The following is a 24,620-nucleotide window of genomic DNA, read 5'->3' on the forward strand; positions in this document are numbered from 1 at the left end:
ACCCAACAATAGCTCGATAGGCCAAGTCACAATTCTGTCAACCGGCCTGAAACTTCCTCACACTTGCCCCAGTACATCCTTATCGCTGAGCCCTGTATAAGCTTACTTTGGTTCTGACACAACTGCGACATTTAATTAAAAACAATGCAGCGCTGGCATGTCAAGGTGACTCACTAAGGTTCGGAGGTCATCAGCTCCCAGTATGTCAGCTAAGCTTAAGGTCAGATGGACACTGTATCTCGGCTGTCAGTGATCAGGGCCTGTGTGGTGTGAGAGGGCATTTGTATGTTAACTGGGCTTGCAGGACAACTGTGCTGCTCTCAGCAGTAGCTGCATCACGCAGCAGTTGCCCAACTGCAGAGGATGAGTCACTGCAAACAAAGCACAAAATCTCTCCAAAAAAGCAAACAAGCGTACACATGTACAGCCACAAGGAGATGCCTATTACATCTCTGACATGCAGCCGAGCTCTTGAGCCCTCAAACAAAGGATGAAAGAGATGAATTGCCCCCTGTCTCGTTGCTACGTACAGCATGCACATCACCTCTTTGAAGAGCAGAAACAGAGCAGAGAGGGCTGATAATAATGTGTCACTAACTGCAAATGCAGGGACACAAGCTGAAACCTCTAGATACATCATAGTATGAAAGTAATGCAGAGATCTAAGTGGGAGACTGTCGAATGTCATATTGGCTCTGGGATCTGGCAATAGCTTTGGGTCTAGTGATAACTGTTTGGAATGGGTGTGAACACATTGCATGCACAAGCTTGGAATCCCACCTGTTCACAAGCCCAGAGCACTTTTGAGCAAGACGGTGAGGATGATGTTGTGGAGGGATGTGGAGCAGCCACGGGGCTGAACAGGATTGGAAAGGGTTGGTCAGGGCTGGGAAACTCCACAGGGAGCATGGTGCACAGGAACTGTTCTCGCCCTAATGAGCAGACAGCTCTCAACACGGTGAGCCTCCAAACTCTCCAGCCCTGTGTTACTCTCACATGGGACTGTATCAAACACTTTTGCTCACACTGGAGGGATTTTGGTAACAAACTGCTGTTTCTGTTGAGCTTGTTGCTGTGGTTGAGGTGGAAGGCCTGCTTTAATCCCTTGCTACATAAAAAACAGTGAATCAAATCTGACTCAACACATTCATGGCATTATTACATTCATCTTAAACTAATCTGTTCTGCAAAAGGAAATCAAGAAGAAGTATAGAGGAAAAGGAAAGAGTGAAGGGAGGATCAGAGAACACATAACTCGATGAATGATGTGGCACTACCAACAAAAACCTATTCTCCCCTGTCAACCTGCACAGGAGATGTAAGCGTGTCCAGCGGGAGACGCTAATATAAACACAGTGATGGTGCGCAACAGTGAAACCAGTCCGTGTAGCACATGATCATAATGTAACAATGTCCCCCACCCCACCCCCATCTCTGACGACTGGCAGGGCCTAGCGGACTGTAAGCCCCTGAAGTACCTTAATGCGGCCCTGCCTCCAAGATTAAAACATTTTCTTCATTGATGGTTAGTTTAGGGTTGGGGTTTGGGTTAAGGTGTATGGTTGATAAAATGTGCATTCCTGTTGACTATTACATCATTTACTGTACAACTAAAAACCACGCTTTACAACTCGCTTTGGGCACCACTCTGTGGACATTTCACCTGAAACTGGAGCTCACATGTATCCATACTTTTAACAACACTTCCAGCTTCGAACAATGGGGGCAGCACAGACTGATTTCACCTGAAGAGCTTACTTACTGTTGCCAAATTCACAGTGAGACCAGTCTCCTATGGATGTTGCTGGTCTGAACTCTTACCTGAAAGCCTCCAGCACTGCTCTTTCCGGCAGATGAGGAACCACTCACTTGAAGGCACTGTTGAAGTCCTCCAGTTTCAAGAAGCCACAATCTAGAGAGAGCACAAACCCAGAGCAAGAGTTAATAAGATGAATAATCTCAACTAAACCATCAAAAAGTAATTCACAGTGGGGTTGGGTGTGTTACTAAAGCACCACACCTGCATGAGAGCAGGCAGAGAGCAAAAGATAAGATGTCTCTGAGAGCATGAGTGTCCAAAAGACCTGAGTGTCTCCAAAGAGTGCTCTCATTATTTTCTCTTATCTTAAGGAATAAAATCAGCTTTTTTTGCTCGTTCCATTCACTAAAAGGCTAGTGGCTGAGTCTGCTCACTACATTTGGCTGAGAATGTGAGAGTGAGGAGTGGGACCAAGTATCTCCAGAAGCCTCTTCCTGTGAGCTCAGAGGAACAGCTTGTTGTGCCTTCTTCTCAGCGGCTGGCATGCAGGACTTTGATTTGCAGGAAATGGCTCCCCTGAGGAAGTTTAGAGAGCTAGCATCCAAAGTCAGAGGAATCTGTTTAGCGTGTCTGCTGAATTGATGAGAGGCACAGCGGCGCACTAAGTGGGGGGACTGGGGGGGGGGGGGTTGTTGCTGGGGAGCACTGTGACATGCATGTTAACATGCCAGACCCAGCAACACCAGCCCACCAACCGTAACAAAACACTGCCCTCCACAGCCACGACAACAGGGACAAGAGTTGTACAGCTGTGGAAAGCACACTGTCTGTACAAAATTAGAAAAAAAAAACATGTCTGTTAAAGTTGCCAGGAGTGTTCTTGGCAAAAAAGGTGCACAAAGGGCATGGGCTATTTGATGAGCCATGGCAAAGTGTGTAGTGCACATGCTCATAAGGACAGGTTCAAATTCAGCCTGCATCAAGTCACAACCCTATTTCAACAAGTCTCCCCCACTTTCATATCTTTTTTTTTTAATTCCCTCTATATTAAAAGGAATATTCCTGCTTCAGTACAAGTTAAAGTCCCCCTGAAGTGCCTTGACGATATATCCTACTGAAGCATGATGTTGAGGAAGGACTTGTTTTACGGCTCTTGCTTTTTAAAAAAAATAAAAAAATAGCCAATAGACTTTAGTTTACATCATAGCACCCAACAAAGCCACACACACACATACCCCTGGTGCTTCTCATGCCAGAGCTGGAGTTCAGCCGGGGAAAATAAGAAGCAATCTCAATACAGAGTCTGACCGTTTTTCCAATACTTGAGAACCGAGCGATGATCTAACAGACCACGTAACTACATAACCAGCCCACAAACGAACACAGCGCATCGCGGTCTTTGCTTACGACGAGGCTGGAGCCGTTGTGCAAGTCAATGCAGATGAATGAAAAACAAGAGAGTAAAAGATCACAACATATCAATGTTTTTAATCACAATACACTAGACATAAAAAATAAAGAACACTTACTCATGCTGTACATCCCAAAAAACCTCACAAAAAGGCCTGCATTTAACATAGGAATAAACTCCAGCAACTTTCCTCGCATAACACTCCCACGTGTGCTTGCGCATTCTATTCAGAATTGATCATCCCTATGCCCTTTTCCCTTCAAAGACAATTACGCTCCACTGTGAGAGTTTCAGAGGGCTGAAAGGTGATAACGCTCTTTAAAAACTCACTTTTTAAGTGATTCTTATTGCCAATTCTGTTTGAAACAACCCTACAGCATGGATTATGGTTTCTTTTGAAGTGCCTTGCAAAGACCTCATCAGCGCATGTTAGAACACAGCCATGTGCACTGATCAGATGTAAGGGGAGGGTGTGTTCCCGTTCTAAAAAGCATTCGATTGGACAAAGTTTCTCAACCTCTATCTGACATCATGGTTGTGTCTGGGTCTGTCTAGCTGGAAGAGAGATACTGCATATCTGAAATGCTGATATCTTCTGAAAACGAGTTTTGTCTACGTTTAGAAGTAAACTAGCATATAGATTACCTTAAAGCTAATACTGTAGATATGAACTATAAGCAGCAAAATAAAAAAAAGTATTTCACAGAGTCTTTAAGCTTAAATGACAGCATTTGTGGCACAATGCTGATTACCACAAAAAAATCATTTTGACTTGTCCCTCCTTAAAAAAAATAGTAATAGTATCCCTAGTTATAGTAAGGTATACTTTCATCAGGAGTGAATGGGGCCAGTCCATAAATGCTACAAAACACATTGTTTCAAAAGTACAGCCATAAGATGTATTATAAATGTTAACATAATTTTGGGGTGTTAAAATCACTTACTAACCTCATGTGTGCAAAGTTATATCCAATTTGACATATATCCACTATTAGTTACAATATATCCAATTATATCTATTTTTTGTGGTAATTAACATTGTGCCATAAATGCTGTTGTTTGAGCTTAAAGTGATAGTTCACCCAAAAATGAAAATTCTCTCATCATTTATTCACCCTCATGCCCATCCCAGATGTGTATGACTTTCTTTCTTCTGCTGAACACAAACAAATATTTGTAGAAGAATATCTCACCACTGTAGGTCCATACAATGCAAGTAAATGGTGACCAGATCTTTGAAGTTCCAAAAATCACATAAAAGCAGCATAAAAGTAATAAAAATGACTAAGTGGTTAAATCTATGTCTTCAGAAGAGATACAGTTGCAATCAAAATTATTAAACCCCCCCAGGACAGTAAGGATTTACAAAGGTAAGGTTTTCTGATGACCCAGAATTTTTAAAATTTACATCTATATCAGTTGAGTGACACATTTAAAGTCATAGTGTGAATTTATAACCTAATATTTGTAAATAGCAGGATTTGTTTTTAAATACAGCCATGTCATAATTATTCAACCCCTATTGCATGTAGCTGTTTCTTAAATATGTAAGGCTACACAAATAATTGATTTAAAACAAAATTAAGTCATCAATCTGCAATGGCACTTATTTAAGTTTTAAAATTTAAGTTTAGCATTGTAAGCAAAAATGTATTTCTATGAAAAAAAAAAATAATGCAATTAAAAGCTCAAAAGTCTTAAAAGCTAATAGAGGACTTCACTTTTATTGTCACACAACCATATACACAAGTGCAATAGTGGGTGAACATAGCAGTCGTGACAGTGATGAGACATAGATGAGACATATACCAATTACAATAAACAGATTTACACATCACAATTTACATACAGTTGTGCTCAAAAGATTGCATACCCTGGCAGAAATTGTGAACTTTTGGCATTGATTTTGAAAATACGACTGATCATTCAAAAAAACTGTCTTTTATTTAAGGGTAGTGATCATATGAAGCCATTTATTATTACATAGTTGTTTGGCTCCTTTTTAAATCATAATGATAACAGAAATCACCCAAATGGCCTTGATCAAAAGTTTACAAAGTTTACCCTTGAATGTTTGGCCTTGTTACAGACACACAAGGTGACACACACAGGTTTAAATGGCAATTAAACGTTAATTTCCCACACTTGTGGCTTTTAAAATTGCAATTAGTGTCTGTGTATAAATAGTCAATGAGTTTGTTAGCTCTCACGTGGATGCACTGAGCAGGCTAGATACTGAGCCATGGGGAGCAGAAAAGAACTGTCAAAAGACCTGCGTAACAAGGTAATAGAACTTTATAAAGATGGAAAAGGATATAAAAAGATATCCAAAGCCTTGAAAATGCCAGTCAGTACTGTTCAATCACTTATTAAGAAGTGGAAAATTCAGGGATCTCTTGATACCAAGCCAAGGTCAGGTAGACCAAGAAAGATTTCAGCCACAACTGCCAGAAGAATTGTTCAGGATACAAAGAAAAACCCACAAGTAACCTCAGGAGAAATACAGGCTGCTCTGGAAAAAGACGGTGTGGTTGTATCAAGGAGCAAAATACGACGATACTTGAACAAAAATTAGCTGCATGGTTGAGTTGCAAATGCCACAAAAAAGCCCGGTTACAATATGCCCGACAACCCCTTGACACGCCTCAAAGCTTCTGGCACACTGTTATTTGGAGTGACAAGACCAAAATAGAGCTTTATGGTCACAACCATAAGCGCTATGTTTGGAGAGGGGTCAACAAGGCCTATAGTGAAAAGAATACCATCCCCACTGTGAAGCACGGTGGTGGCTCACTGATGTTTTGGGGGTGTGTGAGCTCTAAAGGCATGGGGAATCTTGTGAATATTGATGGCAAGATGAATGCAGCATGTTATTAGAAAATATTCTTCTGCACGAAAGCTGCGCATGGGACGCTCTTGGACTTTCCAGCACGACAATAACCCTCAGCACAAGGCCAAGTTGACCCTCCAGTGGTTACAACAGAAAAAGGTGAAGGTTCTGGAGTGGCCATCACAGTCTCCTGACCTTAATATCATCGAGCCACTCTGGGGAGATCTCAAACGTGCGGTTCATGCAAGACGACCAAAGACTTTGCATGACCTGGAGGCATTTTGCCAAGACGAATGGGCAGCTGCAAGAATTTGGGGCCTCATAGACAACTATTACAAAAGACTGCACACTGTCATTGATGCTAAAGGGGGCAATACACAGTATTAAGAACTAAGGGTATGCAGACTTTTGAACAGGGGTCATTTCATTTTTTTCTTTGATGCCATGTTTTGTTTTATGATTGTGCCATTCTGTTATAACCTACAGTTGAATATGAATTCCATTAAAAATAAAACAAAATGTGTTTTGATGCTCACTCATGTTTTCTTTAAAAATGGTACATATATTACCAATTCTCCAAGGGTATGCAAAATTTTGAGCACAGCTTTATCTAATATACACATAATTACACACAACACAATATACAAATAATAATATAAAATATACAGTATACAATACACACAATATAGAATAGTGTATAGTATACAATACACTCAATATAGAATACACATTATACAATAAAAAAAAGTATATATAGTATATATAAAATATACAGTAGGTTGTATTGTACTTTATTGACATTCAGGCTGTCGGTTGATAGTTGCCAGTGTGATGTTAACAGAGAATATAATTTAAGACAGTCCAGTGTGAGATAATAAGATTAATAATGTGCAGTTCTGATGTATATTGATCGTGAGAGATCAAGAGTGCAGAAGTCTGATTGCTTGGGGGAAGAAGCTGTCATGAAGTCGGCTGGTGCGGGTCCTGATGCTGCGATACCGCCTGCCTGATGGTAGCAGTGAGAGCAGCCCATGGCTTGGGTGGCTGGAGTCTCTGATGATCCTCCAAGCTTTTTTCACACACCGCCTGGTATATATGTCCTGGAGGGAGGGAAGCTCACCTCCGATGATGTGTCTGGCAGTTCGCACCACCCTTTGCAGGGCTTTGCGGTTGTGGGCGGTGCTATTGCCGTACCAGGCAGTGATGTAGCCAGTCAGGATGCTCTCTACAGTGCTGGTGTAGAACCGTGTGAGGATGTGGCGGTTCATTCCAAACTTCCTCAGCCGTCTCAGGAAGAAGAGGTGCTGATGAGCCTTCTTCACAATGGCCTCAGTGTGGACGAACCATGTGAGTTCCTCAGTGATATGGACACTGAGAAACTTGAAGCTGCTGACTCTCTCCACCTGTGCTCCATTGATGGTGATGGGACTGTGTTCTCTGTCTTTTCTCCTGAAGTCCACCACAAGCTCCTTTGTCTTGCTGACGTTGAGGGAGAGGTTGTGCTCCTGACACCAGCATGTCAGAGTGAGCACCTCCTCTCTGTAGGCCGTTTCATCATTGTCAGTGATCAGACCTACCACCATTGTATCATCAGCAAACTTGATGGCATTGGAGCTGTGTTGCCACACAGTCATGTGTGTACAGGGAATACAGGAGTGGGCTGAGAACACAGCCCTGCAGGGCTCCAGTGTTGAGGGTCAGTGATGAGGAGATGTTGCTGTCCATTCTAACCACCTGGTGTCTGCTTGACAGGAAGTCCAGGATCCAGCTGCACAGTGAGCTGTTTAAGCCCAGAGCCCAGAGTTTCACATAAAGCTTAGAGGGCACTATGGTGTTTAATGCTGAGCTGAAGTCTACAAACAGCACTCTCACATAAATGTTCCTTTTTTCCAGGTGGGAGAGAGCAGTGTTTATTGTAGATGCAATGGCATCATCAGTGGAGCGGTTGTTGCGGTAAGCAAACTGCAGTGGGTCCAGTGATGGAGGCAGCACAGAGCAGATGTAATCTCTGATTAGTCTCTCAAAGCATTTGCTGATGATGGGGGTCAGAGCAACAGGATGCCAGTCATTTAAGCAAGTTATTTTGGATTGCTTTGGTACAGGCACAATGGTGGACGTTTTAAAGCATGTGGGGACCATAGTCAAGGAGAGGGAAAGGTTGAAAATTTCCATAAAAACACCAGCCAGCTGGTTCGTGCACACTCTGATGACGCGGCCCAGAATGCCGTCTGGACCCGCGGCTTTACGGATATTCACCCGTCGGAAGGATCGGGTTACATCCACTACAGAGACGGTGAGTGAACTAACCTCTGTAGCTTCAGCCGTGAGAGCTCTCTCCGCGAGGGCTGTGTTATTTCCCTCGAAACAAGTATAAAAAGTATTTAGCTCATCCGGGAGAGAGGCAGCGGTGTTCATGGCGGAGTTTTTATTCCCTTTAAAGTCCGTGATGATATTAATTCCCTGCCACATGCTTCTAGAGTTGGTGGTGTTAAACTGTCCTTCAGTCTTGTCCCTGTACTGGCGTTTGGCTGCTCTGATAGTTTTGCGGAGTGCATAACTGGCTTGTCCTTCGGGAATGCGGAGGTCTGCGCATCAAGTGCAGCGCGAACATCGCTATTTATCCACAACATCCTCTACACACTTTCTGATGAAACATGTTACGCTATCAGCGTACACCTCGATGTCACCATCAGAGGCAGACCAGAACATCTCCCAGTCCGCTTGATCAAAACAGTCTTGTAGCGTAGTGTCTGATTGGTCCAACCAGCTCTGGATCGTTCTGAGGGTGGGTGCTTCCTGCTTCAGTTTCTGCCTGTAAGCAGGCAGAAGCAGAATGGAAGAGTGGTCTGATTTGCCAAATGGTGGGCAGGGGAGGGATTTGTAGCCATCCCAGAAGGGAGTGTGTTGAAACTGATGTGATGGTGGTATTTTGGTGCGATTGATTTAAAATTGGCTTTGTTAAAGTCCCCGGTCACAATGAACATGGCCTCAGGGTGCATGGTTTCCTGCTTGCTTATAATCCTGAACAGTTCTTTGAGTGCCTGGTCTGTGTCGGTTTGTGGGGGGATGTAAACAGCTGTGATAATGACCGCTGTGAATTCCCTCGGTAGCCAGAATGGTCGACACAGAAGCATGAGAAATTCAAGATCAAGATAGCACAAAGACTTGATAGAATGTACGTTCCTCTGATCACACCAGGATTTGTTGACCATAAAACACCACCTCTGCTTTTACCTGAGAGGTCTTTCGCTCTGTCTGCTCGGTGCACGGAGAACCCTGCGGGTTCAATGGCTGAGTCCGGAATCTCCGCAGACATCCAAGTTTCCGTAAGGCAGATGCACAACAGCAACCTTCTTTTGGTGTGGAAGAAAGCAAAACAGTGTAAGGGGGTTCAGTGGAAAGGAGGAGGCGAGAACCGGCTTGAGAATATAAATAATAGTTTAATGATCAATTTAACCCAAAACACATAAACATAAACACATGCAGGGTAGCTGCCTGTAATTCTCTCTCTCTCTCGAACTGTCGTCCCCGGCTGCCTTTATCCCTCGCGCGCCCCATCAGGCTGAATCGGGACTGGGCGTGTGTCATTCCAGCCCGGCCCCAACCTCCTCGGCTCTACAGTTGACTTGAATATTCAATAAGTAATAGAAAAAAGTAGGAAAGACCTGTGGAGTCCAGGAAGAAGGTTTTATAGACATATGACACTAAACTGAAAATGAGTTGTAGACCCATGGGTCAGCAGTACGTCTGGAGTAAGATGACAAGGTGATGACAAGAACGACACCATCCCCACATTCAAGCATGGTGGTGGGTCAGTCCTGTTATGGGGGTGTTTTGCGGCTGCAGGAAACGGCTATTCTTACTATGTGACTGACACCATGGATTCTTTCAGGTATCAGGCCATTTTGACATGAAAAATGTGATGCCATCAGTGTGTAAATTGAAGCTCGGTGATCACTGGACTTTCCAGCAAGATAATAACACCAAGGATACATCCAAGTTTTGCAAAATCTGGTTCAGGGATAGGTTGTGGAATGTGCTTAAATGGCCCTTTCAGTCCATCATTAAAATCCCATTGCAAACCTTTGTTGGGATTTCAAGGAAGCAGTGGCAGCACAGAAACTAAAGAATATCAATGAGCTGGAAGCTTTTGCTCATGAGAAATGTGTAAAAATTCTAATAGAGAGGTGTCCAAAACCTGAGAACACTTACCTGAAACATTTATTTGCTGTTATTAAGGATAAAGGATGCTTCACAAATGATTGACTTTGGGGTTTGAATATTTTTGACATGATATTTGTGGAGAGAATTAGTTACTTTTTATTTTAAAATTTGGGTAAACTGAACACTTTTTTCTCAAAATCACTCAAATGTGTATTAAAAACTTACTTTGACTGTTTACTGAGGTTTTAGTTGATGTGTTTTAATTCACATCACCAGAATGTATTGCTGGTCAGGGTGGTTGAATAATTTTGATTGCAACTGTATGATAGGTGTGGATGAGAAACAGATCAACATTTAAGTCCTTTTTTTTTTTTTTACTATAAATCTCTTTTACTATAAATCTTCACTTTCTGGGATGGCATTCTGATAGTGAAAGTGGAGTTTTTTTATAGTAAAAAGGAATGAAATATTTATCTTTTTCTCACCCAAAGTGATTGCATCGCTTCAGAAGACATCATGGAGTGGTGCTGGTGTAGTGGACTAAAGCACTAAACTGGTAAGTGTAAGGTTGTTGGTTCAGTCCCCACAGCCACCGCTATTGTGTCCTTGAGCAAGGCACTTAACTCTAGGTTGATCCAGGGGGATTGGCACTGTAAGTTGCTTTGGATAAAAGTGTCAGCCAAATGTAAAGACATATATTAAACCACTGGAGTTGTATGGACTACTTTTATGCTGCCTAGTGCCTTTATGTGATGTTTGGAGCTTCAGAGGTCTGGCCACCATTCACTTGCATTGTATGGACCAACAAAGCTGAAATACTCTTCTTAAAATCTTTGTTTGTGTTCAGCAGAAAAAGTCATACACATCTGGGATGGCATGAAAATGAATAATTTATGAGAGAATTTTCTTTTTTGTGTGAACTGTCCCTTTAACTTGTATTGGGCAGGCTGCCACTTCAGCTCTTAATGGAAGCGACGCACTTCAGCACGCTTTAGTTTCCAGTATGTCCCCCAATTGAAGATGAGGACAGGGGTGATGGTGCAGATGAAACAGTCATTCACCTCATTCTGTGCTGACTCTTCAGCCACAGATAGGAGAGAACTTGGAACTATTGGCAGGCTGACAGGGACATCGTGCAGAGAAAGTCAGGACAGAGAGCTTAAGTTTAGCTGGCAGAACAAACACAGTCAATATGGGCACTGTTGTAATTATTAAGACACTTTGCTTGCATGTAGGCTTTGCTGGGAAATACCTACCTGGCAGTTGCCCTTTAAGTTTCCAGCTGTGTATATTCATGCTTCCAGCTGTGTATATTAGTTTAAAACGGTTTAAAGTCAACTTGAAATGGCTTTTGCAATCCATTTTACTTCCGTAGTGTGATGGATTTCAGAATTAAATATATGACACCTATCAATATGGCAGGTGGTTTGAGAAGGGTTAAAAAAAGGCTGGGTGACGTCAACTTAAAAGGAAAGTCATTTAAAGCAGGCATACATGCATATATGCTTATCATTCACAATAGGTCCTAGAACATGTATTAAGAAAGTAAACACAATCCATTTTGATATGTTGACTTTAAAGGGAGGCCTTAGTAAAACAATCTGACGCACATATATTTCATAGCTGAATGTATCATTTGTCAGTGCTGATGTACACAGTTAAGAACACAGCCAAGCTGCAAATCAGAATCTGACTTTCAATCTCTGTTCTAAAATTAGCTAATTTTCAGGTCGCTCAGAATTCAAACAAGGGTTGAGTGAACTCGCTCACACCAATTTTGTTCTCGAGATGAATTTGATGGTTCATTAACATTCACAATTCTAATTAAAAGCCAACTGTATTTTTTAAAAGGCTCGTACTTTTTGCTGGAGACTATTTTAGGTCCTCGGAGGATGTAAATGCTCTAAAGCCTGATCGGAGGCTTACAGGAAGTTTGAAATATTTCAAAGCCAATGAGATATGAGGGAGATAAAAAGAAAGTGAACCAGAGAAAGCTTTAGGCAATACTGAGTCTATTCAACATCTTGGAGAGGCGGCCTTCATGTATAAATGTTCTGCTCCAACACACAAGTTTTCCTCTTAAATGGTGGGTCAGCAGGGTTAATGAAATAAGATCCCTTGACCATTCTAAGTAGATTGAATCAAGGTCAGCTGATATCCTCCTCCTCTGGTCACTCCTAACTTACTTGCTAAAATTATTTCTACAACAAATTTGTTAATTATACATTTGCCTCCCTTTGGAACATCCTACAAACAGTTCCAGGGAGGGTGGAATAATCCGCAGAGACCGTGAGACCCATTTTACTGTGTTTTCTCCACAGCCTCAAATGTTAGTTCAGGCACTATTCATTTAAAAAAATAAGATAATTTAGGGCAAAAAAGTACTTCAAAAATAATGGCTACTGATGAGGAATCATTGGTATAGTATTTTCTAGCAAACCGTTAAAGCAATAACTTTTTAATAATAATTTCTCAGTTCAAGATAAACACATACACAAACCCTCTGCATGGCTAGTGAAAAAAGCACAAAGAATACTGAAGGATGTTTTTGACAATAAAATCTGGCTGAAAACTCCCTGGCCAAGATAGTTTTAGAATGAATGAGAAATCAGTGACAACAACAAAAGAACAGGACAAATGGCGCCCTCTACTGAGATAGTATGAAAAAGAAAAATAAAAAAAACACTTCTCACCCACTGATACAGTTCTGTTAATGCAGTGGTTCCCAAAGAGTGAGGAGGGCACTGCAGGGGAGTCACAGGGAGACGGTGGAATTGGAGGAGAAGTCCATAAATAATTAAATAAAAAGTGTCAGTTGTGCAATTGAATGATATATTTCAGCTGGACTGTTGAGTCTGTAGGGGCCTAGAGGACAGAGACTCTCAGTGAAGAGAGATGGCTGCCATGCCAGTTTGTTTTCTTGAAGTACATTTTTAAGTACCACTGTTAAATCCTCTGCTTTTTTGTGAGAACAGGGTTTTTCCTGTATTGAAATTTTTCGGCGGCCGAAATTAAGCAAATTATATGATATTCAAATTCATCTTGCTTTTGCCATTTTATAAGCAAATAAAATAAAATGCTAAATTTGCTTCTCAGCTGGAAAGTGGATGAGCGTGGGGTGCTTAAAGACTGGTTTCACGTGAGTGGTGTGCAATCCACCGAGAATCACATGCGAGACGTGCTCTGCTGAACCCTGCTGTATCTCTGGAGCACGCATAACCAGGTTTCCCTCGATACGTGAGCTCTGGTGAAAGGATAGCGCAGAGCGGATCATATAACTGTCTCATTAAACTGGGCTTCTCTCAATATTGTGGCAAGATAACAAAACTTATGCGAACCATATGAATTCTTCATGAGAATTTTCTATTTTAAAGAGCTATGGAGCAATTCAACCATTTCAAATGGCTTTAAGCACTGACATTCTGAACAGCTCTGGAAAGGGAAAACACCTGCACCAACATCAATTACCAAACTTTTACATCTGCACATCAACAGCCTTACTAATATTTATCACAGGAAACTGTAATAGAATGTTTCATTACAACTGTGGAAGTAATTTTTTACTATAAATCTCCACTTTCACATTCTGAAAGTAAAAGTGAAAGTAAAGAATTGTAGTAAAAAAGGATTGAAATATTGATTTGTTTCTCACCAAAAGTGATTGCATCACTTCAGTAGACACATATTAAACCACTGGAGTCATATGGATTACTTTTATACTGTGTTTATGTGATGTTTGGAGCTTGAAAGGTCTGGTCTCCATTCACTTGCATTGTTTGAACCTACAGAGCTGAAATATTCTTCTAAAAATCTTTGTTTGTGTTCAGCAGAAGAAAGTCATACACATCTGGGATGGCATGAAAGTGATTAAATGATGAGAGAATTTTCATTTTTGGGTGAACTATCCCTTCAAAAACACTGCTCTAAATATGGTTACTTGGATTACTACCACCGTAATTGCATTTTAACAATGTCTAACAGTTAAAGGATGGGCAAGGAGGAGGCGGGAACAGGCTGAACAGTCAATGTAAAGTTTAATGAGAAACTCAACATAAAACAAACATAAACAAACACACACACATGCAGTGTGGCCGTGTGAGTCTCTCTCTCCCGAACTGGCATCTCCGGCCCCCCTTTATCTTGCTCTCCCACTGAACATCTGATTTAGCGCTGGCCGTGCACCCTCATGGCCCGGCCACGCCCTCCTCCTCGTCACACAATGCAATGGATATTCACAACCAAATCTAATAGATAGCACATATACGGAGTGCTATGCATGCATTAAATCTGAATATAAATCATATTAAATCATATCTAAAGTGTGTGACATTTAGTCTTAATTACCTGTCCTAGTAACTGCTACTTGCATGGTACTGTACATGCACTGTTCTGTTAGTTACTTTGGTGTTGGCTGAGAACATAAATTTGCCTGTGCACATGCCTTGTACTGTCACAAAAGACAAGGTCAAAACAGATTTGCTAATGCAGTCAAATGTGCACATCATGTTTTAATAACTGGTTCTGTCTAGATCCTCTAATCAGAAGCTAATCCACTCAATAAAAGTCATGAGGTCTGTGATCAGACTGAATATGTATCAACATTAAAGCTATGTAAAATGCACTGAGGCAAAAGTGTTAAACATGCAGAGCACAGTAAGACAGTGGAGGAACATACAAAGTACATCAAATGCACAGAAGATTTGCCTCGTCTTCTCATATGGAGAGAGAGAGAAAGAGAATGCAGGGTTTATTACAAAGCTCTCATCTGAAGTGTATGCTCTTCTTTACATGGCAGTCATCTGAAAGCACTGTGTTTAAAGATGTAATATCTTTCACTCTTGCCTGCAGGGTAGTCATTTTTCTCTGAGTGCTGTTATTGAGATGAAAAAGAGTTCTAGACAGCATTCTCTTGGAAATACCAAACATAAAGAGGGAGTTTGGCGAGGGGATCTGGGTGGGCCACGTTGACAGTGGTGGCTGGAAAACTGGGGGATAAATGACATTTGGAAAGGGAGCAAATTAATTAAAAGATCTAGGGACAGATGTAATGGCCCCAATGCACTTTGAGTCATGGCAAAACATACACTGTAAAACATCCATTGAGAACCTCACACCTAACAGACAATTGATGATAAAATCTTTTTAAAACAAAATGTATTTTGTGTGCACAGTGAGTATTCACTGAGCCCTTTATTAGGAACACCTGTACACTTATTCATGCGATTATCTAATCAGCTAGTCGTGTGGCAGCACTGCGATGCATAAAATCATGCAGATACGAGTCAGGAGCTTCAGTTAATGTTCCATCAACCATCAGAATGGGGGAAAAAAATTTGATTTCAGTAATTTCGATCGTGGCATGATTGTTGATGCCAGACAGGCTGGTTTGAGTATTTCTGTAACTGCTGATCTCCTGGGATTTTCACACACAACAGTCTTTAGAGTTTACTAAGAATGGTGCCGAAAACAAAAAACATGCAGTAAGTGGCAGTTCTGCAGACGAAAATGCCTTGTTGATGAGATGTCAACGGAGAATGGCCAGACTGGTTCGAGCTGACATAAAGGCTACAGTAACTCAGATAACCGCTCTGTACAATTGTGGTGAGCAGAATAGCATCTCAGAATGCACAACATGTCAAACCTTGAGGAGGATGGACTACAACAACATAAGACCACGTCAGGCACTTTATTAGGACCATTGTGTTCCTAATTAAGTGCTTAGTGAGTTTAATTCTTTCTTAAAACAAAAATGAGGGAAAAAAGATTTTTATATTTTCAGAAGAAAATGTGACTGGTGCTTGCCCATGCAAAACTCGCTGATGTGATGAGGTGTTGGGGTGTTATTGGTGCTTGAAGAGTGTTGCTATGCAGTTGCTAGGGTGTTCGTGGTAGCTGTTAGGTCATTGCTTGGTGGTTTCTAGAGTGTTCTGGGGGATGGCTACAGTAGGTGGTTGCTTAATGTCCCAAGTCAAAAGCCACTAAGTCTATATAATATTCTGGTCCCTTACATATGGCTCTCTTACAATGTAAATATAAAGGATATTTTAAACCCATGTGGTCATCTGCCACAAGAAAGTCAGATCCCTTTGTAAAGTAATAGAACACCTCTCTTAGCAGAAACTGTATTTCTTCATAACGGTTCCGCTGTCCCACAGCCTCCTTTCCAAATGGTAACCGGTTAGAACGAAATAAAAGAATGGTTAATAATGTTTGCATTTGGACTGAATTTCACCTTAAGTGGGTTAATTTATATATTTATTTTTTACCTTAGAAAGTGCATGCACAGACCATGTTTCCCTGGATCTAATAAAGTCCTGAATTTACTTTTTACTTATTTAATAACCAACATTGGGGTAAAACAGAAGGAAACACACACTCATTGCTCTTGACTCTTTAGCTGTAATAAGCCAAATGAAACCAAACATTATCAAAAAGACCTAAAAAAAATAAATAAATAAATAAAAAAGAACAAGTAAAACAATATGGATAGTTTAATTTTAATAACAGATCTGCTTCTCAGTCAAAGCCTGGCAGCATTAAATCTGTTTTAATGCATCATATCTAACAATAATTCAGTGAAAACTTGGAAACAACTAAGAAATTCACTTTTTACCTCTACTATTACTACAGCAGATGCATTTATATATACAGTGGCAAGAAAAAGTATGTGAGCCCTTTGCAATCACTATGTATAAATTTGTCTTAAAATCTGGTTTGATCTTTATCTAATTTACAATAATGAACAAACACAGTCTGTTTAACTAATAACACACAAATGATTGTATTGTTCTTGTACATACTGAATACATTATTCAAACATTCACAGTGTAGGTTGGAAAAAGTATGTGAACCCTAGGCTTATGACGTCAACAAAAGCTAATTAGAGTCAGAAGTTGGCAAACCTGGCATCCAATTTATGAATCAGGATTGGAGGTGTGAGTTACAGCTACTTTTTCTGATAAAAAGCACTCAAACATTTTGAGTCTGCTATTCACAAGAAGCATCTGCTGACATGGACCATGTCTCTCAAAAAAGAGATCTCAGAACACCGACGATCAAGAATTGTTGCTTTGTATAAAGCTGGAAAGGGTTACACAGTTATCTCGAAGAGCCTACTGTCCACAGTTAAGACACATTTTCTATAAATGGAGACGATTTAGGACTGTGGCTACTCTCCCTAGAAGTGGCTGTCCAGCCAAGATGATGCACAATGCAGAATAAGGTAAAAAAAAGAACCCTAGAGTGACAGCTAAAGATTTAAAGGAATCATTTGAACTGGTTAACATCTCTGTTCATGAGTCTACTATACGGAAAACATTAAACAGGCATGTCCATGGCAGCACACCACGAAGGAAGCCGCTGATTTCCAACAAAAACATCGTGGTAATTATATAAGAAATGTGTGATGCAGTGTTTTCCTTCAGGATCAAAGCACATGCTTATTATGTTCAACTAAAAAGAGAGAAGCCTCATTTTTTCAGGCAACAGGAAGTGGTGGAATTTTGGAAATTTACTGTAATAAACCCACTGATCTTTGGTTTCATGACAAAAATTGTCGGAACAAAATTTACAGGTTATTAAATGGATACCTGCATTTAAAAATAACTTTTCACTTCGGAACAACTGAAATGGTCTTTGTTCCCCTTTTCGGTTACGTTTTGAAAAAACTTTTCCGGTTTTCATTCCTTGAACTGTTTTAATCCCTGCTAATAATACATGACCACATTCTCTTAATGTGTGCTACCAAACTTTGAGAGAATTAGGACAACCTTGGCCTATGGAGATTTTATGAACAGCACATAAGGGATGGTGCTTCAATTATAATTCGGTAGACATGGACATCTATTAAATGCTTATTTGAATGAAATTATAATCTATTTTTATAGACGCACAGGGCATCTAATCAGCCAGTTTGCCCTCCACTTTTATTACCCACAACAAAGGGGGTAAGAACTCTCCCTGTCTCTCTCTCTTAAATACCCACCAAAAACATAGGCTTGTGTTTATGTGAGACACAATATTTGGCATTTAATAAAACAAGGAGAATTATGCCTTTCTCTTTATAACCTCTCTCTCTCTCTCTCTCTCTCTCTCTCTCTCTCTCCCTCCCTCCAGCCTTTAAACGATGGCAGGGCTGAATGCCATTCACTAAAATAAAGAGCCCATCAGTCAAGGGAATCTCAGTTCTTCTAAATGTCCTTCCCTATCCTCTTTTCCCTACAATTTTACTACAATTTGTGATTTCCCCATTCTTCAATTGGTTTTCTACACACCACCCTTCACCATCTTCCTTTCTCCTTTTCCTTTTCCTTCCTAATCAGCCAATCGTCTGTCAGCAGTGCAATGCATAAAATTATGTAGCTACGGGTCAGGAGCTTCAGTTAATGTTCACATCAACCATCAGAATGGGGAAAAAATGTGATCTCAGTGATTTCAACGTGGCATGATTGTTGGTGCCAGATGGGCTGGTTTGAGTATTTCTGTAACTGCTGATTTTCTGGGATTTTCACACACAGCAGTCTCTAGAATTTACTCAGAATGGTGCTGTAAGGGGGTTCAGTGCAAAGGAGGAGACGAGAAGCGAGGTTTCCCGGTTCAAGTAGGTGTTTAATTTGTCCAGCTTGATGCTTACAGTTTTACAGGAAAATATTTACTTTAACATACAAACATCACAATAGCTTCTGTAGCAGTGTGGCCTTTCTTGTGCCAGTCTCTCTCTCTCTGCGTCTACTGGCGGTGTGGCTCTTTTATGCCGCTCTCCCCATGCTCACTGAAAATAGAGACAGGTGTTAGACATAATTTAGCTCAGGTGTAAGTGCCCTTACCGCTTTCTCTCTCTCCGGAGAGATGCTTGACCACGCCCCCGCTGCCACAGTCTGTATATTTCATCTGACATTCATGACTTTTACTTTGACATGATATAGGATATTTCATATTTAGCGTTGAGGAAACACAAACGCTCTTGAACGCAAAGGTAAATGCACCATGTTGTGGTTACTGTTATATTTTCCACATTCTATTTATATTTTACAGTTTGCACAGAAGACCAACATTTGCCGAGAATACTATAGGAAAATGTAAAATCCAGTGTCAAATGCCAAATATTGGACTGCAGTGAGATTCATGCAAATGTAAACATGCACTCTTCCCAGGCTTTATATAAAAAATAAACTCGCTGAGCACTTTATTAGGAACACTTTGCTCCTAATAAAGGGCCTGACATGGTCTTCTGCTGTTGTAGCCCATCTGCCTCAAGGTTCCACATGTTGTGCTTTCTGAGTTGCTATTCTACCCACTACAATTGCACAGAGTGGTTATCTGAGTTACCATAGCCTTTCTGTCAGCTCGAACCAGTCTGGCCATTCTCTGTTGACCTCTCTCAACAACAAGGCGTTTTCGTCCACAGAACTGCCACTCGCTGTATGTTTTTTGTTTTTGGCACCCGTGGTCAAGCATCTCTCCGGAGAGAGAGAAAGCGGTAAGGGCGCTTACACCTGAGCTAAAAATTATGTCTAACACCTGTCTCTAATTTCAGTGAGCACGGGGAGAGCGGCATAAAAGAGCCACACCGCCAGTAGATGCAGAGAGAGAGAGATTGGCACAAGAAAGGCCACACTGCTACAAAAGCTATTGTGATGTTTGTATGTTAAAGTAAATATTTTCCTGTAAAACTGTAAGCATCAAGCTGGACAAATTAAACACCTACCTGAACCGGGAAACCTTGCTTCTCGGCTCCTTTGCACTGAACCTCCTTACACAGACAAATCATGTTTTACCCAAAGATGAATTGCAGTCTGAATTAAATGTTATGAGATAAAAAATAAAAAACAACAATAGCACAAAATAATTCCAAGACAACACATCTTTGTTATGCATTGTCTTCGCTGGCTGAATTAAAAAACCAACATACAGTTACAGTGCAGTCTGATTCATGAACGAGTGGGCTACACAAGTGGCAGTAGTATTGTGAATGGTGTATAGCGCTGAAGCCTTAAATGGCCTCTTTTCTGTGAGATGAGCCAGCCAAAGCATTTCCCTACCAAGTCTAGTCAAGCCTACCACATCACCACCAGCAACCCTCTCCTCCCGACCATCACTAATTTAGTAATCACATGAAATTCAAAAGAGGAGCAATTTAATTCACCATTTGCTCTGAGCAAGATTTAATGGTGGAATATTTCATCACACAAAGCATGCCACTTTAACTAGATTAGCTTATGCTTTCCCACAGGGCAGCATACAAAAGCAATTTGCTTGTGGGATAAAACAAGAAACAAATTACTTACTAATCTAGGTCTTCAACCATTTAATGTCTTCCCTCAAAAGACTGTCCTGCTAAACCCCCATTTTCTCCAATGTTTCTGTTTGTCAAAAGGGCCTCCTGTATGCATTTCACGGCAACATTATTTAGAGCTGTTTGTCAGGATTTCATTACTGGCAATGTGTAAAAACATTACCCAGCATTTAAGTCAAGATCGTTTTCTTTCACTTTGCTTGAGTGGTATAAAATTTGGTTTTCCATGTACAAACAGCGACACTGAGCAAATCATTCTTGGAATGCAGTGTGGATTGAGCGGCTGCAGAAGGTGAATCCAACAACAATAAAATAAACAGCACTGGAGTAAGGGGTTGTTTCAAACAATGGACAAACCTTATATGGATACATAACTAACTGTGGTTAAGGAAAACCTATAAATTAAAAATAATTCCAAAATAAATAAAATAAATGTCTATTTTTAAGTCACCAAATGACTAAATTGGAAACATTGGTACTAAAGTTAAACATTATATAAAGAAATTCTTACATAAATTGCAATTAAGATTTGTATTTTATTTCCAAAAGGAATATCATGAAATGATTGATCTTTATTCAAATGACAACCTAACACAAACATTGAAACAGCAATTTAATTACATGCTCTTACCTGAGCCGTCTTTGGAAGAGCCATTCTCAATCAAGACTGCAAGAGAAAATATAAAATGACTGCTAAATTATCATAAAAAAAATCAAGAACATCAAGTACTCACTCAGATAAAAAATATTTTATTTGTTGTCCCTCTGATCTCTTAGCCCTGCTTAAAGTTTATCAAGAATGTTATATAAATAAATTACATTGATTTGTAACATGGTTAATAAGGGTGGGTGATAAACCGGTAGAAATTTGGCAACCGGTAGAAATTTTGGATTATCTTCTGTATCGCGGTAACACAAAATCGCCACCGCATGGCAAGAATTGTGCACTTCATTCTATTAAGGCAACATGTACACGGTACACATTCTGTCGGAGAAATGGGGGGAGGGGGGGGGGGGGCGGAATTTAAGATTAAGGGTTTTTCAGGTACTGACAATTTTTCAGCAGCCACCCAAGTGAAATTTTGGGCCGCCGAAGCAAATTCAGTGACACTCTTCTGCCGTTCTAAATATGCTTCTCATCTCACACATGCAGCTGTCATGCGTGAGTGCACTCCAGCCGGCTTCCAGATTGTGCTCCACAGACAGGAGAATGCAGAATGTCTCGGTCACGTAACCTCGGTTCCCTGAGACGAAGGGAATGAGACATTGCATAGTAACGCATATGGGGAGTGCCTTCTTAATTTTGGAGTCGAGGTGGACTCCCAAAAAGGAGATTTGTTGGCTGGGGGAGAACCTGCTCTTCGCCTAATTTACACTGAAGCCCAAGCTGTTTAGATGTTGAAGCAGTAAGCTCTGTCCTGGCATAACAGAGCCTCTGATTGCGCCAGTAACAGCCAATCGTCGAGGTAGTTCAAGATGTGCATGCTGCTCAGTCTCAGAGGGGCGAGAACCGCATCAATGCACTTTGTGAATGTGTTAGGAGCCAGAGGCAGTCCGAAGGGCAGGACTTTGAATTGATATGCTGTTCCCTCGAACGCAAATCTCTAAAACATCCTGTGATGTCATACAATTTGGATATGAAAGTACACATCCTTCAGATCTATCGACGCAAACCAGTCATGTGGGCGTACATGCGATAAGATCCGTTTCTGAGTAATCATTGTGAATGGGCGCTTTATGAGTGCGTGATTTAAATGTCTCAGAACCAGGATTGGCCAAAGTACGGCATCTTTCTTTGGAACAAGAAAATAACGGCTGTAAAACCCTTTTTGTGCTTGTCAATTTGGCACAATCTCTATTGCGTTTTTCACGATGAGATTGTGTATTTCGGCTCGTAACACTGGCGCGTTCTCGGGTGAAACCATGGAAAACATAATGGCATTGAAACGTGGTGGCCGGCATGCAAATTGGATCGTATAACCATGTTCGATCATTTTTTGCACCCATTCTGAAATATCCATTAGGAATCGCCACGCGTCCGCGTAATGGAACAGAGGGCAATTTGGTTTGCTTACTGTATGATATGATGCGATGCTCACTATAGGGAAGCTGACTCGTGTATATCGACGCTGAAGTTGATCAAGAGATGATCGCTGTCTTGAAGGAAGAAATTCTGAGGAAATGGTGTTTGTGCACCTGTTTTTATAGCGGACAGTTTCGTGACAAAACAGGCGGGGCTCAAAGACCATAGCCAATATTAGAATATTGGCGCTATTGTAGAGAGGTTTCAAATAGGTCGTGTAAGAAGGCACTCCCCATATGCATTACTACACAATGTCGAATGTACTGAGTCGTAAGGGAACGTGTGATCTCTGGCTACTCAATCCGGTTTCTCTCTATCGCGGCGCAACTTCAAAACTTGCGTGGCCCATTTGAATTCTACTGAGTTTTGAGTTTTTAACCTTATAGCGCTATGGAGGAAGTCAAACATCTCAAATGGCGAGAGAGCCTGACATTCTAACCAACACTGACGAGGAAAACAGCTAAAACAATGTGTCATACGCCAACCATTACGTGTCATCTGTCATGTGGGTTTTTAAAACTACACCTCATCACCCTTAATAAAATTCAGTTGGAATGATGTTAGATATTATAAAACAAACCGACTTTGCTTTCAGCTATTCAAATATTGCCTACAGAGATTACTTAAAGAGCTTAATGAAGTGATTTTTATCAAGGATAGGAAGGATATTTTTTACTCATGAATTATTTATTTTTTGCATTGCTTTCAGAAGATGTCAAGTTTCTTGATGAAAGTTTTAGTATAATAATACTAGTCAACAACATCAGACTGAAATTTAAAATTTAGCATTGTGGTAAGGTTGTTTACCACTTTTTGATTAATACCAATTTATTATTATTATTATTATTATTAATTCTGACTATGTTTGTCAAGTTCAAAATAAAGAGATAATTATATAAGAAGTAGTTTTCATATATAAAGTATTTAATTAAATGTCTGGATTTTTCAAAACTAGGCATTACAATATATTTATTTAATTTATAAACCAATTTGTATTTATTTTATTTATTTATTTATTTATTTTAAATGTAACTATATCAATATATACACTGTCATACAAAAGTTTGGAATAATGTACAGATTTTGCTGTTTCGGAAGGAAATTGGTGCTTTAATTCACCGAAGTGGCATTCAACTGATCACAAAGTATAGTCAGGACATTACTGATGTAAAAAACAGCACCATCACTATTTGAAAAATGTAATTTTTAGACAGGCCCCATTTCCAGCAGCCATCACTCCAACACCTTATCCTTGAGTAATCATGCTAAATTGCTAAGCTGGTACTAGAAAATCACTTGCCATTATATCAAACACTGCTGAAAGCTATTTGGTTCATTAAATGAAGTTTAACATTGTCTTTGTGTTTGTTTTTGAGTTGCCACAAACACTGGCATTTCACTATGAGTTCAGAAATGGCAACAAAAAAAAAAAAAAAAAGGAAACAGCTTTCTCTAGAAACTCGTCAGTCAATCATGGTTTTGAGGAATGAAGGCTATACAATGCTTGAAATGGCCAAATAATAATAATAATAATAATAATATGGCAAGTGCTACAGGAAGCGTGGGGTGAAATGTCACCTGAGTATCTGGACAAACTGACAGCTAGAATGCCAAGGATCTGCAAAGCTGTCATTGCTGCACATGGAGGATCACTTTGAATAAGTTTAAGAAGTTCTGAACTTTTTTATTTTTATTTTTTTTTATATTGTAATAGTAATTTTCACGTTATTAATGTCCTGACTATGTGATCAGATGAATGCCACTTTGGTGAATAAAAGTACCAATTTCTTTCCATAAGAGCAAAATCTGTACATTATTCCAAACTTTTGGCCGCCAGTGTGTATTTTGGGGATATATAAAGAAAGTAGCTCCCGGATTATTTTAAAGTCGATATATTTACCTTGGATGGCTTTTAACCAAACAGCATGACCACCGCGATCTTAAGATCTTCTCTTGATAAATAACCTTTCTTGCCAACATCACACTGATGGAAAAACCTGAAGAGCGGAGAATATATTACATTCAAAGTCAACCTGAAATCGTGATTGAGCATTATGACACGAAAACAGTAGTAAATAA

At 40.3% G+C, this 24,620-nt stretch overlaps 1 pseudogene; it reads right to left on the minus strand.

Annotated features, from left to right (window-relative positions):
• Window positions 1-1,817: 1,817 nt before the first annotated feature.
• LOC127454978 (EF-hand calcium-binding domain-containing protein 11-like) lies at window positions 1,818-24,594 on the minus strand (annotated as a pseudogene).
• Between the last annotated feature and the right edge of the window lie 26 nt (window positions 24,595-24,620).

This window comes from Myxocyprinus asiaticus, chromosome 17 (genome assembly GCF_019703515.2).
Source record: "Myxocyprinus asiaticus isolate MX2 ecotype Aquarium Trade chromosome 17, UBuf_Myxa_2, whole genome shotgun sequence".
NCBI lineage: Eukaryota > Metazoa > Chordata > Actinopteri > Cypriniformes > Catostomidae > Myxocyprinus > Myxocyprinus asiaticus.